The 26,585-nt window shown below is 44.8% G+C and overlaps 1 long non-coding RNA gene across 1 annotated transcript in view; it reads left to right on the top strand.

Moving 5' to 3' along the window:
• The window catches only part of LOC308341430, a 156,014-nt gene that overhangs the window by 80,653 nt on the left and 48,776 nt on the right, over positions 1-26,585 (top strand). Inside the window, exon 2 of the long non-coding RNA XR_013966708.1 lies at positions 9,102-9,213. This is a non-coding gene — a long non-coding RNA (uncharacterized lncRNA). The remainder of the gene's footprint in view (positions 1-9,101; positions 9,214-26,585) is intronic.

The raw sequence follows: 26,585 nt of genomic DNA on the forward strand, positions 1-26,585 counted from the left end.
GTTGTGGCCTCATATCTGCATTTTATGATTTCCCTATGTTTGTTCTTGCAGCATTTTTGGGTGGGCTGTGGGCTGCCAGAAAAGAAACTTCCCCCTTCCTGTACCTCATACACACATAGACTTTATTTAGCCAGGATATGCAAACTGCCCAGAAGCTGGGTGGTCACATGGAAAAGGGAGTCAGGTGGCCTAAGTACAGGACTGGTAGGCACCTGGAGTACCCATTTGGGGTGCATGACTGCCATGTCACTGGCTGCCCCATGTAGAATTTTATGAGGTCTGAGGAGCTTGTTTTTTGCTATATCATATTCTTTTTGCACTAGAAGCTTCCAACATAGGAGGGACTTCTCTAATCACTTGGCTTGATGCTTCCTTAGAAGAGAATTCTTACCAACATTGGGCTCTCCCGGCCCTTGAACTCAAACTCAGTCTGGTAAGGCCATATCATCATCTGGGAGAAAAAGTAGAGTCAGACAGACTCCAGGAATTGGTTAGCTGAGCAGTCTCTGCCTCCAGCTTTCTGGCATATTAGAAAGCCCTTGTTCCCGTACCTTCCAACTCCATTTCTTGTTCTGACTTTAGCCAATGGTATTTATGTTATATTGTTAATAGACTGAATCTATGGACGTAATTTTTAGACTCCTTCATCCATTGGAATATCTCTATATCACATTTATTCTGTTGGTATCTGGACCTGGCAAAATTTGATGAGACCACATTTTTCTCCAGCTGAAGCCAGCAGTAATTTTTCACTAGGATTTTCAGAAGTACCTATGGAAATTTAAAGAGGTACATATACCAAGGTGCTCCTGTAGAAACTTGGGAGAACCTATATTTCTCTAGAACTCTGTAGGAATTTTGATATGCAATCTTAAACAGGATCCTCAGGCTGCCAGGGACTTTAACTCACATATTTTCCTAATTTATCTTAATATACCTTTTTTTCTTGTTCATAAGTTGATGACTATTCCATTAGGGCATTGATTCTAAACAGGGTCAGAGATTTTTTCCTGTTGTCACTTCTGCTGGAGAGTCTGTGAACTTCCTGGTGACATTCAGCATCTGCCATAGATCCATGAGGTCCCTGATGGGTCTCCTCACACCTTAAGGTTTAAATGCTCTAAGGTTTTGTTGTTGTTGTTGTTGTTGTGTGTGTGTGTGTGTGTGTGTGCATACACACTTATGTGTAATGTGCATATGTGTGTGGATGTGTGGCTTTAGATCCCAAATTATTTGCTTTTAGGTAAGCAGAAGCAAGAAGGGGGACACACCTTGGCCTTGGTTGGGTTTATTTTCTCTTTTGGAAACCATCCCATGAAGGTCCCCAGACAAGCTGAATGATTTAAAAAGAAGAAGAACTTGAGCCACCCTAGGATATTGTTCAACTCTAATCAGTGACATCTTCTCTAAGGGATTTGGAAGAAAACCACCATTAACTTCATTTCATTGTCTTCTTAGGCATCACAAAAAATCATATGACCATCTCTCTGGTGGGCAGGTCACCCTTTTTGGCGTGATTTGGTAACTTATTTTCTGCCTTTTATCATATCTTCCTTCTTTGTTTTTGGAAGAGGAAGAACCATGAGATGGGAATCAAATGAACCTAGAGTTTAATTCTCATCTGATGATTATTTCATCTGCCTTTGGACAAAGAACAGAAGCCTCACCTTCATTATCTGCAAGCTAGGGCAGAAATCTGGCTTTGATGGTTGTAATAAGGATCCAAAGTTTACAAATGAGGAAATCAAGGCAAGAAAGGATTAAGCAATTAACTCAAGGTCTACAGAGTTTGAACCCAGATGGTCTGACCCCACTCAGAACCTATCTGCTCAGTCCTTCTGCCTTGCAGCTCTACAGAGAGCCAATATGAACTTCTTATCTGTCTCAAGATGACCCAGTATAGAGGTTTATGAAAATACCATCTAGTGTCCTACATTGGAACAATTCTTGAGTTAGGTGCTTGGGATATTTTCACTTTGGCTGTGAGCCTGGTAAGGAATGCTGGCAGTGCACTCTGCAGGTGACCAAAGAGAGGATGGGCATGCACATGGACATAGGCAAAGAGGGATTTGGATGGGCTGTGGTTTTCTGGCCCAATAGGAGGTGTTTATAGTTACTGCTTCAAAAAATTAAAATTACTACTTTAAAAATGAATGAATGAAAGAAATATTTACTAAATGCCATAACAATGGGGGAATTCCCAGTAGGGTGCCTGGAACATAGTAAGCTCTTCATAATTGCTCATCTCCACCCTCTCCTCCTCCTCCTCCTCTATTTGAATTTAGCTTAATCTGTTATGTCCTTCCCCATGAACTGAGGTCACTATCCTTTCCATTACATTATTCTTAATCTCAATCAGGTATTGGTGAATATTGGTTTTAGGGTGCTATGACTAAAGTGCCTTTTGAAGAGTGATGTGAGACTAAAAAGGGTGGAAGATACTTTGGATGGCAGAATTGGGTCCCAGATGTCAGGGTAAAATGATGGACTGATTCTCCGCTATGAAATATAATGGAGCTAAATGTAAGGTCTTGTGATGGGGCCCAGAAAATTAATTGCATGAGTGCAGAATGGGGGAGATGTGTGGCTTAGCAGCCGCAAGTGTGAAAGATACTTGGGAGATGAAATCGATATTTGTATTGGTTAGGGCACAGATTCAGTTTCTGTCCTAGACCTAAAATTACAATGGTGTAAGTAAATGGAAAGTGTCTGTCTGTCTCACAAACTGAGAATAAGCAGTACAGGGTGTAGCAACAGCACCAGCAACCCAGGATCCTTCTATCTTGTTGCTCTACTACCCTTCATACACAAGGCTGTCAGGTCTCCATTTCCAGTCACTGAGAAAGGCAAGAGGGAAGGGAGGGCATGATCCTTCCCTTTAAGAGTGGGAGTAGGAAATGCTACAATTCTCATCTGCTTATATGCCATTGGCTAGAACCTAGTTGCTTGGCCACACCTTCCTACAAGGCAGGCTGGGAAATGTAGTCTTTAACTAGTAGCCTTATTCCTAGCCTTAAAAAAATACTGTTAGATAAGGAGAGGTGAATGGATACTGACTGAATCTGTAAGAGTCTTACAATTAAGTCAACATAATAGAATATATTTTATATATATATGACATAATAGCGCAATTCGTTTGCAAAAAAAAAAAGTCTTGGGCAATATTACATTGTGTTGATAAAAGTGTAGTATCTTGTAGAACTGGGGTTAGCAAACTTTTTCTAAAAAGAGACAAACAGTAAATATTTTAGAATTTGCAGTCCATGTATGGTTGCAAATTGTTTTCTGCTTTTTTTTTTTTTTAAAGATTTTATTTATTTATTTGTCAGAGAGAGAGAGAGAGAGAGAGAGAGAGAGCAAGCACTGGAAGACGGAGGCAGAGGGAGAAGCAGGCTCCCTGCCCAGCAAGGAGCCTGATGTGGGACTCGATCCCAGGACGCTGGGATCATGACCTGAGCTGAAGGCTGACACTTAACTGACTGAGCCAACCAGACACCCTGCTTTTGTTTTTTATAATCCATTAAACATGCAAAAACCATTCTTAGCTCATGGATTATTTAAAAAATAAAAAAAAAAAAGCCTGCACCAAAGGAGTTTGCCAACTCCTATTCCAGAACAATGATGGTGATAAGTCTGGGACCAAACCCTAAGATGTGTGAGAATGTGTTCAGAGTTAGTGTCAGGTTGGAAAAGGACTCTGGATGAATTTGCAAGAGCAATTATTGAAGGCGTTGGTTATTTTTAGTTTGGAGAAGCTAAGATTCCTGATGGCATTGTCTTGGGAGATTTGAACCACAGTTAAATAGTATGTATCCAAAGGGCAGAACTAGAATCACTGAGAGGACCCATGAGAGACTGACTGCAGCCCAGCATAAGGAAGAACTTTCTCATTTATGGAGCCCTTATCACTGGGCACTGTTCTAAGCACTTTACATAGATGGTCTTGCTTTGTTCTTAATAATCCCATCAGATAGGTGCCATTCTTACCTCTACTTTCCAGGTGAGGTAAAGCAGCATTAGAAGTTTATCTAACATGCCCAGGCATACATACTACTAAGTACTAGAGTTATACTAACCGCAACTCTCTACTCCCTACTCCCATGCAAATTAAATGAAATTAGATATGAATGTAGTTTAGCAGCACCAGGCACAGAGAAAGTGTTGTTGCAGGCGATAATCATTATTATACCCCCTAGGAAGTCCTCTCTCTCATCATGGTGCCTGTATTGGTTTCTAATGGCTACTGTAGCAGATGACCACAAACTTGGTGGCTTAAAACCAGGTATTTGTTTGCTTAGAGTTCTGGAGGCCAGAAATCTGAAATCAGTTTCACTGGGCTGAAATCAAGGAGTCATCAGGGCTGTGCTCCTTCCAGAGCCTTTAGGGAATGACTCTGGCCCTAGTCTCTTCCAAGATTATGGTGGCTTCCCAGTTTGTGGCCATATCACTCCAGTCTCAGCCTCTATGGTCACATTGCCTCCTCCTGTAGGCCCTCTGCCTCCCTCTTAAAAGGATACTTTGATTACATTTAGGGCCCTCCCAGATAATTCAGGATAATCTCCCCACCCCAAGATCCTTCAATTAATCATACTTTTTGCCATATAAGGTAATAGTCAGCGTTTCCAGAGACTAGGAAGTGGATATCTTTGGGGGCTTAACACAATGGAGTTTAAGCAGAGATGGGGTAACCACATTATCTTCTTAACACTATTAGGGAAAAAAATCACAACTTTATAATATTCTGTGATTTACTGATCAAAATCATAACATCTACTTTTTCTTGTGTTTTTTTTTCCCATGGAAATAGACTATATTTTGTATAAGATATGATTTAGAAGTAATATTTTTAAAAAATAGTCTCAGTCTGACATTATACATTCTTTGCCCTATTGATTGAAAATTCAGTTTTCAGCAAATGCTGCACTTGAATCTGTTACTTGATTTTATTCATTTCCATTAACCCATTTTGTAGGTTTCTATATCTATGCTATATACTGTTTTATTTATGATAGTATTAAAGTATATAGTTGATAATTTCAGCCCCCCCAACTTTCCTTTTCAATTTTCTTGGCTAATGGCTCTTCTACTGTTTTCTTTGTCATTCTGTATTTCAACTTAAAAAACTTCCTTATTATCATTTTAATGTGGTTGTGGGAAGAGAGGAGATAGATGGAATTCTAATTGTCTGCCTTCCATAATGATCCTCTCATCCAATTTTTTATTCTAGTGATTTTACTTACTCATTCTATTGAGATTTTCATTTTTCTGTTGTTGAAATCATATGAAACTTTAATTCCTGATATCTCTGTCTGTCTAATATTTCAAAACTTCTCACAATTAAGCTTTACAACCACATTATCAATTATTTTTATACTTAACCATACCTTTTATTGGCTTTATTCCGTGTTATATTTTCTTATATAACATATCTTCTCCTTTCTTGAGTTCATTATTCTGGCTTTTTTTTTTTTCCAGAATAGATCTTCAAGTAATTTTTGAAAAAATGTAATAAAGTGGTATTGGGGTGATATAATTTCTGTCTTTGAATATGCCTTTCTTTTGTCATCACATATGAGAGAAATTATAGTTTGGCAGCTGGTAGAATTCTTGAGTTACAATAATATTCTCTTAGAATTCTGTAAAAATTATGCCACTGCCTTTGCAGAGCATTGAAGATGAGAAGTATGATATCCAGTCTGATTTTCTTTTCTTTTAAGCAGCCTGATTTTTCTCCCCTATCAGGAAGCTGGTAGTTATTTCTCTTTGTTCTTAGAGTACCAGCTACATCTAGAATTGTAAATTCTTTCAGTCACACTGCTGCCTAGCACTTAGACTTTCATGATCTAAGGCCTAAAGTCTTTCTTCAACTCAAGGAAATGATCTTCTTTTTCTTCTTTGATTATTGCATTCATGAACTATGTTGTCTCTTTCTGGAACTCCTGTCAGGCTAATTTTGGATATTCTGGATCTCTCTGTTATATCTTGTGTCTACTCTGATTACTTAAACAATCTTTTCCTCCTCCATCTCCTCCTCCTCCTTCTCCTCATTCCCAAATGAGCTGGGGGCTTGCCCCAATTCAGCCTTTGACTTCTACCCATATTAGGGACAAATTTTCCACTTTCCAAAGGTGCTGTGGAATGACTGTCATTCCAGATGGAGACGACCAGTTTGTTCCTGCTGTCCTTTAATTTGCTTCTGAACTGATGCCCATGACCTTTTGTTCACTCTCTGATCCTCTGAGCTTGGGATTTTCTAGGACCCTTTCCTGGAAACCTAAGCACTTTCTTCTTAGGAAGTCTGTGCAGGCCCATGACTTTTTCAGCACGTCCTCGCCCGCATCCCATCTACTTCACATCTTCATATTTTCCAAAATGTTGGCTTTATTGATGGCATCTTTCTCTGGTTCCCAGCACTGCCACTCGGATTTTGGTTGTATAAATTTTTCCTTTGGAGGAGAGGAAGTAACCACCTAACCATCTCAGAGACCCAAAGCTCCAAAGTGAAAATAGAGGAGAATGAAGCATCGTATGGATTCTGGACCAAATGACCTTTCAGCCTCCTCTGGCTCTGGGAGGTTTTTCTCCCCTGTCTAAAGAATAAAGCAGCATAATTAAAGGTTTGAGAATCAGCTTTCACAAAAATGTTCCCAGAGATAGGGTTTAATTTGGTCAGGAGAACAGAATGAGGTGAGACAAACGGCGGGTCACATTAAACGTGCCAAAGAGAGGGCAAGAGGGACGAAGCTTAAATCAGAGCCACGGTGACTCGGGTTGGTCACTGCAAAGACCACCCAACTCTTAAAAAGTCATGTGATATCATGAGGCATTGCAACGCCAAGTGAAGAAGCTTCCTTCCTTCTCTGGTAGTTTTCTGGTGGGTCAGGGCTGCTCTGTTTAAGGGAAGAGGATGGACTGAGCCACCTTCTGGGTTCCCTGACAGCCTTGGGATATTATGATTATGACACCTCGGTTCAGGGGACGTTGGATGGGCAGTAAAGAACGGCAGCGGATAAACTTCCAAGGGTGAAAAAATCTTGTCTTTACCCAGCCTTACTGACAATTTTATTTTTTTAACATGTGAGAGACTGTTTTTGTCAGGAACACTTTCTCCACATCTTTAAAACCCAACAGAGATATCTTTAGTTTCTTCCCCAACATGCTGGGAAGAAGAGGAATTTCAGTGGCTCCCTCTCTCCCTGCTGCTGGAGGCAGGTCTGGCTCCCAGCCTGGCTAGAGACTCTGTCCACATCCTCTGGCAGTCCCCTCCCCCAGGGCTGGGTACAGAGAGAAGCTGGGAGAGGGCATGGGGCCAGACCAGGGAAAGGAGTGCAGGGCTCCCTGTGGTAGGTCTGAGCCTTGTCACATTGCCTCCTGGGCTCAGGTCCCTGGTGGCCTCAGGCACGGCGCGGGAGAGCCAGTTCCAACCTGTGTGGCTGGTGACATTTCCGGCTGCCAGTGTCTAGCCAATCGGGGCCAGGCCCAGCTAGCTAGGGCGATGACACATGAAATATGATAATTTTCTGCTAAAGAGCCCTGGAAGAGAGGAGAGAAGAGAGTGTGTGTGTGGCTGGGAGGGCTCAGCACAGGCAGTGCCTGCCACGAGGTGGGAGGGGGACAGCACATTGGTTTTAGTGGTTTGCCAAGGGAAGGAATGGGCTCTGATGCTAGGGGGACATGCTAGAGGGACATGCCCCAGGGAGTGGCTGTAGGAACACCAGGGTTGCTCTTCAGGTAAGCTGCTGCTGCTGCTGCTGGGTGGGACCAGAGGAGAAGCAGCCAGTGCCATTCTGGAGCTCAGGGGCTCCTGGGTGAAAAAAGAAACTATAAAGGGCATTTTCTCTCCTTTCAGACGTAAGTGAGGTTAGGAGTTTTGGTTCCTTCTTGGTGCTGCCTCTTTAAAAACCAAAACAAAATTGGAATAAATACCATCTGGGTGGCTGAAATACTTAATGAATAATTTTTTAAAAAATGGGGGTTGGGGGATTATCTTCCCCCTCCCCCACTGCATGTTTCTACCTCTGTGCTCAACCTAGCCCTGGGGAAAAAAAGTGTTGTTAACAAAATCTCAAAGAAAGGCCTAAGTCTGAATCTTAGAGACTCTAAAGGTTTGGGCAGTAGTTTTGATTCCAGATTCTGGTTGGAGAAAAAAAAAAGTCTTGGAATAAGATCTGGTCCTAGATTACATTATACTTTAAAAATTGTGCCAGAATGATTCTTTAGTTTGAGGAAAGGGCACCTGAATCCATAGGGCAAGATAGGACAAGAGTGTCCTTTGGTTAACTCTTGAGGGGGCACAAGTCCCCACTTCCTTCAGCCTCTTTGGCAAGCTCCCTGGTCCTCCGACAGCAGTTAGGGGCTTACGAGGGGTGACAGGCATCCCCTGCATTGTCTGACCCCATCAATGTGTGTTCAGAAGTGAAGGATCATGGTGTTTACATAACACGCTGATTAGTCACCGGGAAGCCCATCACTGCAATAAATGTGTCTCTAGTTTTATACCTTGCATTTGTCTTCTCCCTCTCTCTTTCTCTGTATTTTGTTAAAAAGGCACAGATAAATGAAATCATCATCACTTCGTGCAAGCCTGCCCTGTGGCTGTAGGCATGGGACTAGCCGCCTGTACTTGGAGGAATAGCTATTCAGAAGTGGTAATTGGTGTACTGTATCTTTAAAAGGTTAAAACCCCTTTCAAAAAAAAAAAAAGGTCTGGACTCATAGTGGAAAAGACAAGCAAGGCATGGGTTGGCTCTGGATTCAGCAAACAGCTGCTGATTAGATTCTGTGTCTGCGGGCTGAATTTATTCCGTGTTTTTCAGCAGCAGGAATTCAAGAGGGATGCTACTGTTTGGGTTTCTGATCGTGATTTATATTTATTCAGAGGAATAACAGAGGGTGGATCTGTTCCCGGCGCGAGCATGCTCACAACCAGCCGACTCTCCCATTATCCAACTGCCTAGTTTGGTGCTTCAATGTACATGTACATGCCGTGTGCACATGTGTGTATACAAACACGCGTGCATGCCTGGATGGACATATGCATGCACGCGTTATTTTTTAAGGACAATTCTTTCAATAAGGTCTTTACCCCTTACTTGAAACAGGTGTTCATGAAAAAAATGCACAAAATCCCGACTGACCGGAATAATTCATGAAGAAGGGGCTGGATCCGTGGGTCAGAGAACACAGGACCAGTTTGCCATCCCAAGGCCGAAGGTAGGGGACTCTGGATTTTTATTCGGCGGATGGATTCCTTGCACTGGATTTTATTTATTGTGCTTTTGCCTGCGGCCGCCACAGGGAAGTGGAATAGCGGGCTGCGATTCCGTCTTGTCGTTGCCTTTCTTGGGCAAGGTGGCCGGTGGGCGGCCCGCGCGGCGTGCGGTGCCCTCGGTGGGCTGAGCGGCTGCTCGGCCTGGTGCCGGGGGAGCGGTGCGAGCCTCAAGTGACCCCCGCGCGTCAATCCGGGCGGCCGCGGCTGTAACCCTGTGCGCGCCGTGCGCTCCCCGCTCGCCCGCCGCCGCCCCGCACCGGCGCCCGGGCCACCGGCTCGCTCCGGAGCCTCCGCGGCCCGGCGATCGCCTCGCCGCCGCCGCACCTGCACTGCCTGCTGCTGCCCTGGCTGCCGCCCCGGGAGGGTGCAGGGCGACCCAAGCCATCTCTGCTGCCTAAAAGGAGATTGGTGGTGGTGGTGGGAGGGTGGGTGCTGGGTCCCAAGGCAGTGGAAGAGCTTTTCCCTTTTCCCCTTAACCCCCCCCCCCCCATGTTCCTAAAGCAGAATCACCAGCTGCCTCCCCTGCAAACAAAACCAAACAGAAACCAAACTCCTGCTCTGTTGGGGATTCTTGCCGTACAGCTAGCAAAGGGGGTGCCCCCCTCTCCAAGCTGTGCCCCACGTTTTACCATCTTTTAAAATTAGAAACGCGGGTGGTGCTGAATGGCCCCGGCTGAGATTGCAGGGGCTGCCTGGGGACTGCTGAACGTGGCAGACAGCCTGAACCCGCATAGGCTGGGACCCAAGTGGTGTAGAGGAGCTGGGAGGCCGGGCGTTGGTTTTGGTGAACGTGGCTGCATCGGTTTACGTTGCAAGTCAGGACAACTTCTGTGGCTCTGCCCTCCCTTGAACTTTGGGGACAGTGGTTTGCAGGCGGGAGGGTCTGTTTCTGGCAGCCCCTGGCATTTTCACAGCAGCAGCCAGGTGCCCCCGCCCCCCAAACCTCCAAGCCACATCGTGTGCTTCGGTTGTGTTAAAACTGGCTTGCTTTCTGGGCTCTGGGTGTGGGTGGTGGCGGAGAATGGGGTGTGCGCTGAACTGAGCTCCACGGAACCTTCTCCAGCCCTTGTCTGTATGATTATGTAATCCCAACTAATGATCAGACCGTGCGCCCGAGCAGCTCCCTATCGTTTCCCGGTCCTCCCCCGGACTGAAGGATTTGGGTCCCACGTTTAAGATGTTTTTATGTAACTATGTGTACGCCGGTGGGGGGAGGGAGCAGGGAGGATATGGGGAAAGGTGGAACAATTTGAACAACTTCTGTGAAACACACAGGGGCAAAGACCACATGTTTATTGCGGACAGGGTGGCATTGGCTTGGGGTTGGTATTGATCTGAAGACCCTCCCACACCCTTTCAGCTAGTTATTGCTTGTCTGAATTTTCCTTTGGTCATCACCATCCCCCCACTCCCCCCGCCCCCTCAACCCCCCCCCCCAGGTTGGAATCGCCTCTGCAAGGCCCCTAGCTTCCTCACTGGAGGAACACGATCCTGAATCCAGGGCAACTGGCCCAGGCTTCTTGCTTTAGGTCCCAGCTGTTCTTCATGCCTCCCGGAAGGCAAGGGTTTCAGTTTTGCTCTGGGGTTGGGCCACCCTGTGGGGCTTGAGAAAACCCCAGGCCTGCTGAGCTAGTTGGCCTTCGCTTTTAAAACTGTGATGACTTTCGCAGAGGCCAGAGACCCTTTGTATTCTTGCACTAAAATGTTGCGGGGCTTTTTGGGGAGATAGGAGAACAGCTGTCCCACCGGGATATGGAGATCTGCAGGCAGGAGGGGAAGGTGTGTATGACACTTTGCTCTCTGTTCTCCCCCATTCTGTTTAGTGAAGGCACCCAGAAGACACAGGATTGTCACATGGGGCTCCTTTATCACACCCCTTAGCACCTCAACCTAGGGCTGTTGGGTAGACTTGTTAATTTGGTGGGAAATTCTGGCCTCTTCAGGTTAACCTTGTTTATTTCCTCCCAGCACCCCGGTGTGTCTGCTGTAAGAGGCAGCTACTAATGTGTGCACATGGCAGCAGATCAGACTGTGTTTAGCTGGCACTGTGCTTGGCTTGTCTCCGCCCATTGTGTTGCTGAGGCTGCCACCCTCCTTGCAGTGGAGAAGGGTGTGCTGCCTTTGGGGGCCCTGGCCAAGTGGGCTCTTGAGACATTGAGTGTGTGAGAGGTCCTGGCAAGAAGAAGAAGATGCATTTAGTCTGAAGTCCTGGCAGATTCCAGGCCCCAGCTTGATGGGAGATAGCCTAGAGAAAGCCATGCAACAGCTGGATGGCTTCAACCTTGTCTCCCACTTCCTGCTCTGTGAGTTCCTGGTGCCTTTTGGGTTCTTTCCTGTCTCGGTACTGTCCACCAGGGAGGCCCTGACATGCTGTCCTTCGTCCCAGTTCTGGGGGAATCGGACCATGTTTGCAAATCCGCAGAAGCCCAGAAAAGGTGGGGCAGGGAACACTGGTTTCATGAACTGGGAGGGCTGGTGTTTCTGGTCAGGCTCAGCTGCATGTTACTGTGTTTCATCTGTACCGTGGGTATCCTCATCATAGCCTTACCAAGCCCACCGAAGTATCTCCAGCAGAAAATGACATGGGTTAAAAAGTAACACATGGTCTGAGGCTAGCCATGGTCAGGATAATACTGCAGCAATCTGAAATTCACATTTGCACAATTTCACTTACCTAGTTGGGATCCTAGTGGTAAACCAAGAGAGATGTCATAAGGTCCATGAGCTACAGTTCATAGATTTTGACCACTGCAGATCGTTTCATACTTTCTTTCCGGAGTCTTCGTTTGTGTAAAGTTCTGAGGGGCTTGGTTTTAATTTGCCAAGTACCCCTAACAAATTGGAAGAGATTGACACAGTATGGTACACGGGTTGTTAATGTTCTTTTGGATAAATGCCAGTAAGAAGTACTAGTGATGTAAGAAACAGAAAAAATTAAAAAAAGAAATAAAATTTAAAAGGCACAGGAATTAAAAGCATAGAAATTTAGGGCTGTCTAATCTAAGTATTTAATGTAAACAATACAGTGAAATTTTATGTATTTTGATAGGTCTTCCAAACTCTGAGTTGTAGCCCAGTAACTGATGCTCATCATGACTTTTAGGCATCAAGAATAGTGTGAATGTGTGTCCAGTTTAAGGAGGCATGAGATTTTATAGTATACCCCAAATGCTTTTTTTTTTTCCAATAATGCTTAAAGGAAAAATGCATTTATGAAGGATAATAGAACCCTTGAGGTTTCTGGGTAGCCACGGGCTTTCTGATCAAAATTATAACTATGCGGCACTCCTGTTGAAATTAATTGAGAACTTTATGACCTTTTGGTGAAATTTAGCAGGGAACTATTATGCTGGTATTAGCAGTGCTTACGTTGTAACACTTGATCTACAGAAAATACTGAGAGGGAAACACGGGAGACCCAATGTGTCTTCTTGTGACTGGAGACACACTTAGAGCCTTCCCACTTGGGGACTTTAGTGCTGGAATTGATTGGAAGAGACCCGATGATAGGAAAGACGGAGCAGGAGAGGTCACCCCTAGTGGCATGAGTCTCTTACGTCAGGGTAGGCACTGTGTACTCCCCACTACCAGTGTGCTGTTGAAAAACTAGACAGAAAAATGAGTTCAGGATGTCACAGCAACTCTATCATGCTACACTGTGGTGTTAATATGCCATTCAGACACCGTGCTCAAAACTGGAAGGATATCTGAGTTACGCCAGCAGGGCTAAGCTTTGCCTGACCCAATGCCCATTTCCCGAGTTAACAGTTTTCTCCAAAAACAAATTCAGGAGGAAAAACAAAGGCAGAGGGCAGTGAATTGAAGGCTGACACTTTTTAAAGAGTATTTCTGAATCTGATGCATATGTCAAAAATGTGAAGACTCTAGCTTAAAGTAGCAGAAGAGTAGCGGTTCAGTTTCTAGATGCACATAAATTCATCATTTTGGGAAATCATTTGAAGACATTTTGAACTTGCCAAAAAAACCCCCAAAACAAACAAACAAACAAAAAACCACAAAACCTGTTGACTACAGGCCATTGAATATGATCAGAAATGCTCACAACTATCCAGAAGTTCCATCTACATAAGCAAAGGGTTACTGATGTACTAAGGTAGAGAAATGGGTCTTCTCCAAAATCAGGGGGCTTGGAAGACAGAGGAGGTCATGGTAGGAGGTGACTGAACCCCATTCCCCAGAGGTCTGCCCATTTGGGATCTCCCACTTGGGAATATGTGCCTGGGCGGTGGATCCAGCTTGTTGATGAAAATCATACACACCTGCATAGTGATGTGATTCTGCCCCTCATTACCAAGTGTTACAGAGTATCAGGCGTGGCAGGCACTCTTGTGAGAAAAAGGACAAGAGTGGGGCTTTCCATCTACAAAGATGTGCAGTGGAGATGAACTGAGAACGCCCCTTAGATTAGGACAGTGATGCCAGGCAGAAGCACAGGGAAGTTAGTCTCAGGAATCTTGGAAACTCTCCGAACACACATGGGTCCTCGAATTGGGGCTCAGGGCCAACTTTTTGAAAAAACGAGTAACGCATGCATGACCAATAAGCAAATAATAGCGATGAAGAAAAATAAAAGTAGTGTTGTAAGTACAGGACATGCTCTGCTGACCCTCTGTCACCAAGGTGAGACCGTTCAGCCATTCATGGGACTCCCAGGCTTGGCGGTGAGAGGCTGACGCTATCTTAAGATCAGAGGAGCCCTGATAAAGAGGAACTGATTGAATTTTGAAAGGAGAGGAATTCTGAAAACCTCCTCAATCAAGAGTCAATACAGCAGACCCTTGACGTTTTCGATGGCTCCATCTCAACCTTTCGGCAGATCCCCAAGTTTGCAAACAGGAGAATATTTGCACAGGCCCTCAACTTCCTTCTGAATCACGTTTCTGGCTGGAGAGGAGAGAGTCCCAGGATTCTTCCCAGGCCACCGGATTCCTAGCCTTTTCTTTTCTTTTAAAGATTTTATTTATTTATTTGTCAGAGAGAGAGAAAGAGAACAAGCAGGGGGAGTGTCAGGCAGAGGGAGAAGCAGGCTCCCCACCAAGCAAGGAGCCTGATGTGGAACTCGATCCCAGGACCCTGGGACCATGACCTGAGCTGAAGGCAGATGCTTAACTAACTGAGCCACCCGGGTGTCCCTTCCTTGCCTTTTCAACATGTACTCAAGGAAATAAAGTTTCTCTCACTTTCAGAGAGTTTCTGTTTTCCTGGCGGGGAGCTTTGACGGGTCTCCCTCTCTAACTGAGAGAGGGATGCTCTCGCCCTGTGGCTTTGCGAAGCAGCCTTAACGCTTTGGCTTCAGGAGAAGGATGTTTGCTCTGAGGGGTTGTTCACAAGTCGCTGAAAAATTGGACATTGAAGCTACAAACTCCAGCCATGGTGGAAGTTGCTAAAAAAAAAAACCCACACAGGGGATCTCCCAAACTCCTTGCGTTCCCTGGCCCTCAAGGTGTACTTAATACACTCTTAGCAACTTCCCCTGTCAGCAAATCTTGAAGCAAAGAATTGGGGCACCACACAGCTGAGGCATGTGGTAAAGGACTTAAAATGAGAGCATCACCCCTGAAATCTAGACAAGAGAGACAGGACGGAGCCCTTTGCTCCATGTCCTCATTTGAAAGATTTCAGAATTTGAGAAGATTCCAGGAGACTGAAAACAAAACCAAAAACCCAGCATTGTGATTATGATTACGTTAAATAGAAGAGTCAGAGCAAATGTTCTCTGGAGGCTGGGCCTCACTGCACCTTACTGGAGAGTTCCTGCGAGGATCTTCCTGGAGTGATTTGGGTGGAAGCTCTTAGAATTTGAAGTGAGTTTAAGAGCTCCATGAGTTATCACTGAGGAGAACATCTTCGCCAAGCGACTAGGGAAGATGGGGCGGGAACCACAGCCGTTTGTTACGGGAGTGTCTTACTCAATTTTTCTCTATGAACTTCTTTTTAAAAAGCGTTGATAAAATAGCTACTAGATTCAAAAGAACACTTATAAACTATGTAAAGGTGGAAAGGGACTTACCAGTCAACTTACAAGAAATGTTACTCTCGTACCACTCCTTGAAGAGTGGTACTCCCATGCACCCTGTCCCATCTCTTTCCTTTTGGGATAACCATTTTCTGGAAATTTCTGTTTCTTTTCCCTATGCTTTTTCTTTATTGTCTTACCCTCTTCTGTTTTGTGTCTCTAAACAGTATCTCCAGTTGTGTATGTCTGTGAATTTTATATAAATGGAATTATGCTGTTGGTATCCCTGTGTTCTTATGTTCACAGCCTGTACAGACCATCTCTGCTACACAAGTTGGTTGGGACACAAGTGAGGTATTTCCGTATCTTTTGGTGGTAAATTGCTGATTACCTGACTACCTGTTTGCAACCTGCCCCCCACCTCAAGTGGGTGCCATCATGACACCTCTTTAAGTCCCTTCCACTTCCTGAAGGAAATCACACCTGGCCCAGCAGGGGGTCTTGGGACCCCAGCTCCCACACTGCTTCTGGGATCCCCTCTGACTGGCTGGTGACCAGTGGCTAAAAGTTTCATTCCTGGATTTGTTCATGTTGTTGAGTGTAGTGGGATTTTTTTCCACGTTGCTGAACTGTAAGAGTCCACTGAATGAATATATTGTGGTTCACATATTCTATTATGAATAAACGCTGAAGTTACCTCCACTTTTTTTTTTTTTTTTGCTATTTTAAATAGAGCTGCTGTGAATATTCTTGTTCAAGCCCCCCTCCCCCCCAGGAGAACATGTATGTGAGTTTACTTGGGGAAGATACAGAGGAGTACAATTACTGGTCATAGACTGTGGGTCTCTTCCGTGCTACTAGACTAGTTCAAAATTAATTTCCATTATGTTATGTGAATTTCACCTCAGTAAAAAAACTAATTTCTGTTGTGGTTGACCAGTTTCTATACCCAGCTGCAGTGTATAATTGTTCCTTTTACTGTGTATCCTTGCTAGCAGTTTATGTTTTGTTGGATATTGTCAGAAATTTTTAAAAAAATTTTAAAATTATTATAATTTTTTTAAATTTATTTGACAGAGATCACAAGTAGGCAGAGAGGCAGGCAGAGAGAGAGAGAGGAGGAAGCAGGCTCCCCGCAGAGCGGAGAGCCCGATGCGGGGCTCGATCCCAGGACCTGGGGATCATGACCTGAGCCAAAGGCAGAGGCTTTAACCCACTGGGCCACCCAGGCGCCTGTCAGAAATTTTTGCCTGTCTTGTGCATGTATAATAGTATCATATCTGCTTTTAATTGTATACATTTGATTACTCAAGGATTTCAGCATTTCTTCATATGCTTGTTGACCTTTTTGGTTGTGTGTGTGTGTGTGTGTGTGTGTGTGTCTGTGTGTGTGAAGTGCCTTTTCAAGTCTCTTGTCCATTTATTTAAAAATTCGGTAGGTCATCTTTTTCTCATTTATTTGTGGAAGTTATTTGTGTATGTTGGAAACTATTAGTGTTGGAAATACCTTCTCCTCATTTGTGGGCTATTTCTGGATCTTTTTTTTTTTTTAGTATTTTTAAATATTTTTATTTTTAGTATTTATATTTTTAGTATTTATTATTTTAGTATTTTTAGAGTGGCAGAAATTCTGATTTTTAATGTAATAAAATTTTATCTTTCTTTTATCACTGAACTTTTTGTGTCTTTTTAATGACATCTTTCCCAATGGCAAAGTCACAAAATAGTCTCTTGTATTGTCTTTTAAAACATTTAGTTTTGCCTCTCATGGTTACTATTTTCCCTTGAGAATGATATTCTCTATGGATTTGATATTCTTTATCAGGATAAGGAACTACCATTCTTCAGTAGTTTGCAAAGTGTTTTTTTTTAATCATAAATAGATATTTATAAAATATTTTCCCTGTATGTTTGGGGAGAATTTATTTAATTTTTTTCTTCCTTTAATTTGTTAATATCTGGTCATCTATTTTTCAGTGTAAAATTAATCTTGTTTTCCTAGAATAAACCTGACTTGGTCATGGTGGATTCATTTTGTTATATGTTGCTAGATTTGTTTAACTGTTATTTTGTTGAGAAGCTGTATATCTGTGTTCATTCATGAGTGTGTTAGACTGTGATTTTCATTTCTCGTATTATCCTTGTCAGGCTTTTTGTATCCAGTTCTGCTAGACTTGTGAAGTGAGCTGTAGAATGTTTTCTCTTTATCTCTTCTCTAAAAGAGTTATGTAGGGCTAGGATGCTTTCTTCCTTGGAGATTTTTAATCTTTGATTCGGTTTCTTCAATAGTTATTGATTTATTTTCAGGTTTTAATTTTTTTTTCCTGGAATTGAGGTTTTTATTTTTTTTTAAGGAATTTATCCATTTGTCTGAGTTTTTAAGATTTTTACCATAAAGTTATTTATAATATGCTTTTTATCCTTTTAAGTTCTGTAGTGTCAATGATGATATATCCCCTTTTCATTTATATTACTGTTGGGCCATCTGTATTTTTTGGTTGAATACCTTTTTCAGAATTTTGTCTATCTTATTAATCTTTTAAATAATCAGTTGTTGACTTTGTGATCCTTTCTATCACTTATTTTGTTTTCTAGTTCATTAATTTCTACACTAAGTTTTATTAATTTCTCCATTCTAACTTCTTTAGGTTGGATCTGTTTTTCTTTCTGAACTTCTTAAGTTGAATGTTTGACGTTTTTCCTGTTATGAACATTATAGGTTATGTATTTCCATTTATTTATTTGAGAGAGAGAGAGAGCACGAGAGTAGGGTGAGGGTCAGAGGGAGAAGCAGACTTCCTGCTGAGCAGGGAGTCCGATATGGGCCTTCATCCCGGGACCCTGAGATCATGACCCAAGCTGAAGGCAGACGCCTAACTGACTGAGCCACCCAGGTGCCCTGCTTTTACCATTTTGATACTGATTTCTAACTTCATTGTTTCATGGTTGGTAAATGTTGTTTGTAAATTTTATTCCATCTTTTGTATTTACATTTGTTGAATCTTATTGTGTGAGACTTAGTACGTGGTCAGTTTTCATAATGTTGCATGGATTCTGTCATTGTTAGATATAGTGTTCTGTATAACTCCATTGGGTAAAACGTCTTAACTACGTTGTTCAAATCTTTTCTGTCAATATCTGGTTTTCTTCTGCCTGATCAATTACTCACTGAGAGAAGTGCATTACAATCTCCCACTATGATTGTGGATTTTTCTTTCTCCTTATGGTTCTGCCAGTTTTTTGTTTTATATATTTTATGCCTTTGTTAATATGTACCTACATATTTAGAATTGTTTTATCTTTCTGGTGAATTGGATCTTTAATAATGGAGTAGTGTCTGTTTCTCTAGTGATTCCTTAAGACTTTAAAGTCTATTCTAACTGATATTAATAAAGTATTATTAATTTTGCTTTGTTTACTATTATCTGAGGAAGTCTGAAGTACATTTTTTAGAATTTTCTTATTTCAGTGTCTGTTGGTGACAAGTTCTCTGTTTTTCTTCGCTTGAAAATACAGTAACTTTTCCCTTGTTTTTGAGAGCTAGCTTCTCGGGGTAGAATTCTAGGTTGACAGTTATTTTCTCTCCAATACAATAAAATTATTACTCAAACATCTTCTGTTTTCCACCAAAATCTTTGAAATCTACTGTCAGTCTTATGTTTCCTTTGAGAATAATCTTTCTTTTTTCTCTGACTACCATTGAATGTTTTGTTTTGTTTTGTTTTTGTCTTTGGTGTTCTACACCTTCTCAAGGATGCACCTTAAAGTTCTTTTAATTTCTTAAACCTGGTACTCATTAGACTTCCAGGATCCATGGGAGAGAATCATTTATCAGTTATGGGAAATTCTCAGCCTATCTCCTCAGGCCACAAAAGATGAATGTCAAGGTCACTTTGTTTGGCAGAGATCCTCAAACTGGCTTCAGGGCTTGGCTTCTGTTTTGGGTTTCGGCTTTTACTTACTCTTCATTTGCTGAATACATCTTACAAACTTTGTAGCTCATTAGTCATTCAAAAAGGTATTTCTCTATACTCCCCAGTTTTCTTTGTTGTTTTCAGTAGAGTTGTGTACATATCTGGTCCACAGGGTTTATAAGTCAAAGTCTACAGTTTTCTTTAACACCAGAATAAACCTTAACACTTGCTAAACATGAAAGACCATGCTGAGTCTATTAACAGGATGTATGTATTTATATACATTTATTTCAATGGTTAGTCTATTCTATGATTCATTCATTAGATATGCTGGTTTGTTCTTGTAATGTACCTTGCACAGGTTCCTTCCAGGCTAAGACAGACGACTCACCGGTGCTAATGGATGGAGTATGGATGTTTTAAACCTGTCAAGAAGAGTCTTACCGGAATGGAAATGAGTGACACTGAATAGTTAACAGTTTAGCCTTTAAACGGAGGCATTCATCCGTAGCTAGGGGATTAGTTCTTCTTTCTTGGTAACTTGGGGGAACTGATGGATTTTTAGCTGGTTTTCGGTTCCACACATGAACTGTCCTGTTTTCACAGGGCATTTCTTCTGGACGCAGCTTCTTTTCCAAGCCTGGAATAAGTTAATTAGGCTTAGAAAGGGTCTCCTTGCTTTCCAAGGGCTAAGTGCTCAGAACTGCTACCTTTTCTCTTCTGGATCGCTGGGGATTTGTTGTTGATGTTGTTGTTGATTTTTCCCCATGTTGAGCTGGAGTTCCACCTTCATGCTACCCTTACCTCCTCATTCTTAGTTTGTTATTGAATGATAGGCCTTCCCACCTCAGGACCAACTCTTTTTTGTGGGGGGGCAGTGCAAGCATCCAGTTCTCTAAGAGTGGTTTTCTCAACTTCCAGCAAGCAGGACTTGGGAGACAGCTGGCATCCCCAGACCCTCCCACTGCCCATGTGGCTGGGTTGCGCTTGGCTGAACTGAACTTGCACTCTTTTTGGCTGAGGGACTTTATAACTCTCTGTTGCTAGGAGGAGTTTGTCCAAGAGAGCACTTACTGGTTACTCCCATGTGGTTTACTCCTGGGCAGGTGGGCCCAGCTGCTCACTTCCTGGTGTATTTCTGAGCGAGGGGCTGTTGGATTGTCATTGTCCCCTTCCCTTCCCGCGAGCCTACTGATAGTGGGGCATAGCAGATGGACGTTCCGGCTGCCACGGACCCCCTGCAGGCCCACCGGAGGGAACCATGCCAGTCTCTTCTGTCCCCGTTCCTGCTGCCTGCCTTGCCCTGTTAACTTCTGTGTTCACCTCTCATCCGGCTGAGGCCGGGCCGCCCCTGGCATTAGGGAGCCCAGCAGAAACTAGCTGGGTGAAGGCTTTCTCTCCCTCCATTCTTTCCAGGGTTTAAGATGGTAGGGGCTCCTTTTGCCGCTACCCCAGAGCAGTGTAGCATTTGCTTTCCCCGTTCTCTCTACCTCCTTTTCTCCCCTGCTGCAGCCCCTCACCCCAACCCCATTGCCAAAGATTTTGGAGAGAACAATTCAAGGGTGAATGATATTTTTCTTGGACAGAGACACATGACCGCCCTTCCTCCCAAGGCCAAGTAATTCTTGGAAAGGTGTTTCCTCTTTTTCATCTAATATATGCATACTTTCTATCTGGGAGGCAGAAGCCACAGAGGAGCCCAATGAGAGAGCCTCGTGGGCTTGCCAGCCTTCTCTGTGGGTCACTGGCCAGTTTTGCTGAACAGCTGCCCCTCTGAAGTAGGCTGAGAATCAGTCTCCCTGGATGTCTGATCATTTCCACTAATTTGTAATGGCAGTGCTGGAAATGCTTGGGGCTCAGGGGCCTGCCAGTAGCTTGGCATGGACAGGGAGAGAGTAGGCTTTCAGGAGAGAGGAAAGTAGGAAGGAGGGAAGGAGGGAGGGAGGGAGGAAGGAGGGGAGAAGACAAGCAAAGAAGGAGGGAAGGAGGGGAGGGAAGAAGGAAGGGAGGAAAGAAAGAGAGAGAAAGAAAAGAAAAAAAAAAGAAATAAGCAAAAGAAGCAGAATGTATATAACTCTCGTTCTGGAACCCACAACATCTCAGGTGGGACTGGATGACATCAAGTCTCTTTTTGAAATTGAGCATAATATACATATAACAAAAGCCACCCTTTTGCATATACAATTCAAAGAGTTTTGACAAACATCTCCAGCCACTCAGCCACACCACAGGTGATGATTTCCGTCATCCCCTACAAGTTCCCTGGTGCCTATTTCCTGTCCGTTCTTTCTTCCCACCCCCTTCCCTTTGCAACCACCACTTGGGGTTCTGAAACTAGAGTTCTGCCTTTTCTAGAACTCCGTACAGATGGAATCTCACAACAGGTGCTTTTATGGCTCCTGGCTTCTTTCACTCGGGACAATGCTTCTGAGACTCGTTCCTGTCGTGCGCACCATCAGCTCGTTCTCGCACAACCCTGAGATGTTCCGCACAGGGAGGCCGCCCTTTCTCCACTCTCTCGCCTGCTGATAGACATTTGGGCTGTTTTCTGCTTTGAGGCGACTGTAAATAAAACTCCATAACATTCACAGACAGGCTTCTGTGTGTACATATCTTTTCATTTCTCTTGGGTAAATACTTAGTCAAGTTTTTTTTTGCTGTCTCTTCAGCAATTGGAGTGCCTGTTCTATCCATCCGTGGGCCTATCAGCCTGTCGCCAGGTGTCCACTTCTATTTCCCTTTTAATGAACGAGCAGGAAATAAAAAAGAGATGTGGACACCACCCCCGGTGCTAGCCCCTCGTGTATCCCTCATACATTGTGTTCTGATTGTCTACCTATTTGATACCCCCTCACTAGATTAGAAACAATATGGCACAGGATGGAGAGCGCAAGCCTTGGAGCCAGACTGCCAGAGTTCACATTCTAACTCCATCACATTCTAACTGTGGGGCTATGGACAAGCTCCTTAACTCAGTTTTTTATCTGCAAAATGGGTATATTAAGAATACCTCCTGGGCCACCTGGGTCTCTCAGTGGGTTAAGCCTCCGCTTTCAACTCAGGTCATGATCTCAGGGTCCTGGAATTGAGCCCCTCGTTGGGCTCTCTGCTCAGCAGGGAGCCTGCTTCCCCCTCTCTCTCTGCCTTCCTCTCTGCCTACTTGTGATCTCTCTTTCCATAAAAAAAAATAAATAAAAAGAATACCTCCTGAATGGCATTGTGAAATATAGATAGATAGAGAGAGAGATGCATGAGCCATAATAAATACTATACTGTTGAATCACTTGACAAATAGGAATATTAGGGTCTGGAACACACATGGTGGGATCTCGTCTTAGCAGCTCATGATGGGACCGGGGCAGTTCCATCAGCCGCTCTGTTGCCTGGCATCCCAGCATCTGAGTTCCCACTGGCTGACGAGCACCGCCTTCCCACCGGGTGGGCAGCACTTTTTTCCTTCTTGTTATCTATCAGCGCTTCTAGCTGGGGCTCTAGGTGCTTCCTTTCAGTTCTTGAATTAAAGTTCTGTTTTGGTTCTCTTGAGTGTTTATTATGCTTTGAGAATCATAACTACAAGTTGCAAGGGAATCCCACTTGTTTGCTTTGTCCCTGTTACCACTCCCAGTTCTGGGTCTGTGCCCATCAACCACTTGGGAGCAAGGCCTGGAAAGGCCCCTCCCACACTCTGAGAACCTCATACCCTGCTTTGCGTGAATCCTCATGTATCAAAGGCCTGAAGGCTTTATATTGATTAGAGATATGGCAAGGGGTGGGGGAACAGGCCCAGATATATTTTCCTACAGTTCTATCAAGGATGTAACTGTTAGGACCTCGATAATAGCCTGGGTTGTAGGTGCCCCTCCTTGACCCTGTCACCTCTATAAGCCAGGAACTGAAGCTGTGTTTGAGTGGTGACTCTCTCCTTAGGGTGAGGGCTATGAGGCCCACTGAGTACGATATTGGAAATGAGGACTCAGCCTAACAGCCCTGCTTTCCAGGAAATACTTTGTGGGTCTGACCTTTTTCTCTCTAAGAATAAGATGAGTATGGACCAGGGTGATCAGAAGAACTAGAGAAATCAGAATGTGGGATTGATTTTTGATATTTGCCAAGGTGAGAATAATGCTTCCAAAGCACAGTCTTCTGTGGGTCTGTGGGGAATGTGTCTGGAGTCTGGGAGCTCTGAGCAATGCATTGTGGTAAGCACCTTTTATGGGGTGCTCGGGGTCAAGCATGGTGTTAATCTCAGTCAGTGCTGGTGAGTTGGAAGATGACGGCCATCTACCCTTAGAGCAGTGATTCCCATCTTGGGGTGTTCTGATTTTATTGGTCTGGGGTGAGTCCTGGACTTTTTTTTTTTTTTTAAGATTTTATTTATTTATTTGTCAGAGAGAGTGAGCACAGGCAGACAAAGTGGCAGGCAGAGGCAGAGGGAGAAGCAGGCTCCCTGCTGAGCAAGGAGCCCGATGCGGGACTCGATCCCAGGACGCTGGGATCATGACCTGAGCCGAAGGCAGCTGCTTAACCAACTGAGCCACCCGGGTGTCCCGAGTCCTGGACTTTTGAACACTCCCCCAGTGGTTTTAATGGATAGCCAAGGCTAGGAATTGTTTTAGAGATAAGGGCATTGAGCCTTCGGAGGTCAAAGTCACTGGCTCAGAGTCATACAGCTGTGAGGGGAGGTGCAGGATAGGAGCGCAGGCCTGTGTGACTGCATTGCTTGGGACTGGGCGCCCCATTCTGTGTGTTGATCAGAAAGGTGTCAGCACCTTCTCCTGGTGCTGGGCAGGAAATAGTCAGTAGGGACACAGAGATGCTGATGGCTTTCTTAGTGTTTCCGTGCTGACCCAACACTCTTTAGAGATTCAGCACATGTGTGCTCTGAGGCTGAAAGGCTTCCAGGACAGAAAGTCGCTGGCCCTGGCTCCTGGCCCACTCAGAAGAGGAGTACACCATCCACCCGAAACTCTTGGTCCGTGCCTAGGTTGGTCACATCTGGGTCCAAGAAAACAAGGGTGGATTTTCTTGATTTTCTTTTCTAGCGTGACCCTATAGCCAGGCATGGGGTCTTGGTCCTTCCTGAGCAGGATGGGAGCAGGATGGGAGACAAGTCAAGTAAGGAGTGATCTTTCTCATCCCTTGCCTCCAATAATAACTGTGGCAATGGGACTCCCAGGAACTGAGCGCTTTATGCACGAGGCCTTGCTCTAAGGGCCTGACACAAGTCATCTTCTTTTATCCTCACAGGACTCCTGGGCAGTACGTGCTACGATTACTCCATTTTCCAGACAGGGAAAGTGAAGCCCAGAGAGTCCAGTGGCAGAAATGGGTGCCGTCCCAGGTGGCTGGAGCCTGGGGCTCACACCTCACCCATCAAACCAAACTGCCTCCCAGGAACCCTGTTTGGCCTTGGGTTTTAATTATTTCAGGACTGTTGTCTGGTGATAGATTCACTTTGAGCGCGCAGGCATCTCTCCATCTCACTGTTTCTGGCCCAGAGCTGGATTCATAGCAGGTCTTCAGTAAATATGAGCAGGTTGATGGATTCTATTTTATTTCCATTGATTTTATTTCTGAGGAGTCTGCTGTATCACAAGGCTGTGATCATCGTAAGTGTGTTCCAGGAACGTGACTGTTCCTGTAAGCTGGAAAGGCTCTTCCCACACTCTGAGAACCTCCCACCCTGCTTTGCATGAATCCTCATGTATCAAAACTGTAAGCTCTTACAGGTTACTCCATTTTCTACTTCTTGACTTGGAAGTATTTCTGAATGCTCAAAGCCCTTTTCCAGAGCTGCACGTCACACTCGGCATTGGCAGCTGCACAAAATTCCCTCCCTCAGAGTTTTCCAAGAGGAGCACTTCTCGGCACTTTAGAGCCGATCTAATCTAATCCTTTGAAGGATTCTTTTCTGGAACCAAAATGATTTTAAATGGTGACCATCCCTGTATCATCCCGGCCCGGGAATGGAGCTGTTTGTATGGTGGGTTCCTCCAGGGTAATCCACACAAAACTCTGTCCCGACTGAGTGGCACACGGTGTCGGCGCTCTGCCCAGACACCCTTGGCTGGCTTTGATGGGTTCTGCACATCTTGCCGTCCCCTGTGGCTTCTGTGGCTTTTGCCCCTGTCCTCTGCTTCAGAGTATTGTCCTCTTGCCGAGTGAGCCAGAGTATCGGTGGCCGCTATTCACGAACTGGTGCGGGAAGACGAAAGCTCGGCTGGTTTGCTGTGGGGGTGGGGAGATGCCAAACTCCGAGGGGGGAAAGGGGTTACAGCTGAGACTCCAGATGTCTCCTGGGGTCAGCCTGAGGCTGGCGCGTTCCCTGAGGTCAGACCCCAGCCTGGCTCCTCCCCTTCTCTGGGGGCTCTCCCCGCTCCCTTACCCACTTCCTGGGGACATTTCTTCAATGAAGGGAGACAAGGAAACCTTGCCTCAGGCCTTGCTTTGGGGGTGCATGCCCTAAGTCCTGGATGGGTTGGATGTCATTGAAACCAGAAAATACCCCCAGTCTCTCTCTTAAGCTTTCATGTCTGTGTCCCGCACCTGCCCTACTCTCCGCCTTCCTGGGGCCCCACGCACCTCTGTTCCTCTTACCACTGTGACATCCCCATCAATGGCTTCTGCTGGCTGCCCACCTGCTTTCCGGCCCCCTCCCCCCCTGCTTATTAACCAAACTTGCATCTAAGCTCTGATTCTGTTTCATCTGTTCAGTATCCAACAGGTATTTCTTGAGACTCTACTCTGTGCCAAGCATTCTGCTAAGTATGGGCTGTACGGTGCGCCGGCTCTGACAGACCTTACCTTTCCAGGGAGTGAAGAAGACAGGAAATAAGTAAACAAAGGAATAAGCAGGGTGATCCTACTTGAGCTGCAGGCTGTGCAGGAGATACGCTAGGTGACAGCACAGAGGACGGGCTTGGGGATGGCCGGTGGGCTCTAAGTGCATGTCTTGCCTCCTGCTCGCTCTCCAGGCCTCTTATGCTGGTCCCCAACTGCACCTGCTCCTGGCGAGAACCCCTGTGACCTGCGTATCTGTCATCGATGATGTCTTTCAGACTGCTTTTTTCTGGCCCTCCGAGCAGCATTTTATTAAGTTTAATTACAACTCTAGATCCCCTTTTCTTCCCTTGGCCTCAGAGGCACCACCCTCTGCTGATGTTCTTCTTCTTCTGGCTCTCCTGCCTGGCCGCCTTTGCCATTTCCTCCACCCCCATGCTTGGCGGGTAAGAGTAGGAGTGCCCCAGAACTCTCTTCCTCCTGTGGCTGCTCTCCCCAAGGGAACACTTCACCTCCTCGATTTCTGTTTCCACGCCTCCTGTCTGGACCACCCTCCGGAACACCTGACTTTCCGTAAAGCCATCTTCTCAGCATCTCCACTGGGGTGACTCAGCACGCGTACAGCTTGCCTCAGTATCTGCTC

This window comes from Martes martes (assembly GCF_963455335.1).
Source record: "Martes martes genome assembly, chromosome: 4".
NCBI lineage: Eukaryota > Metazoa > Chordata > Mammalia > Carnivora > Mustelidae > Martes > Martes martes.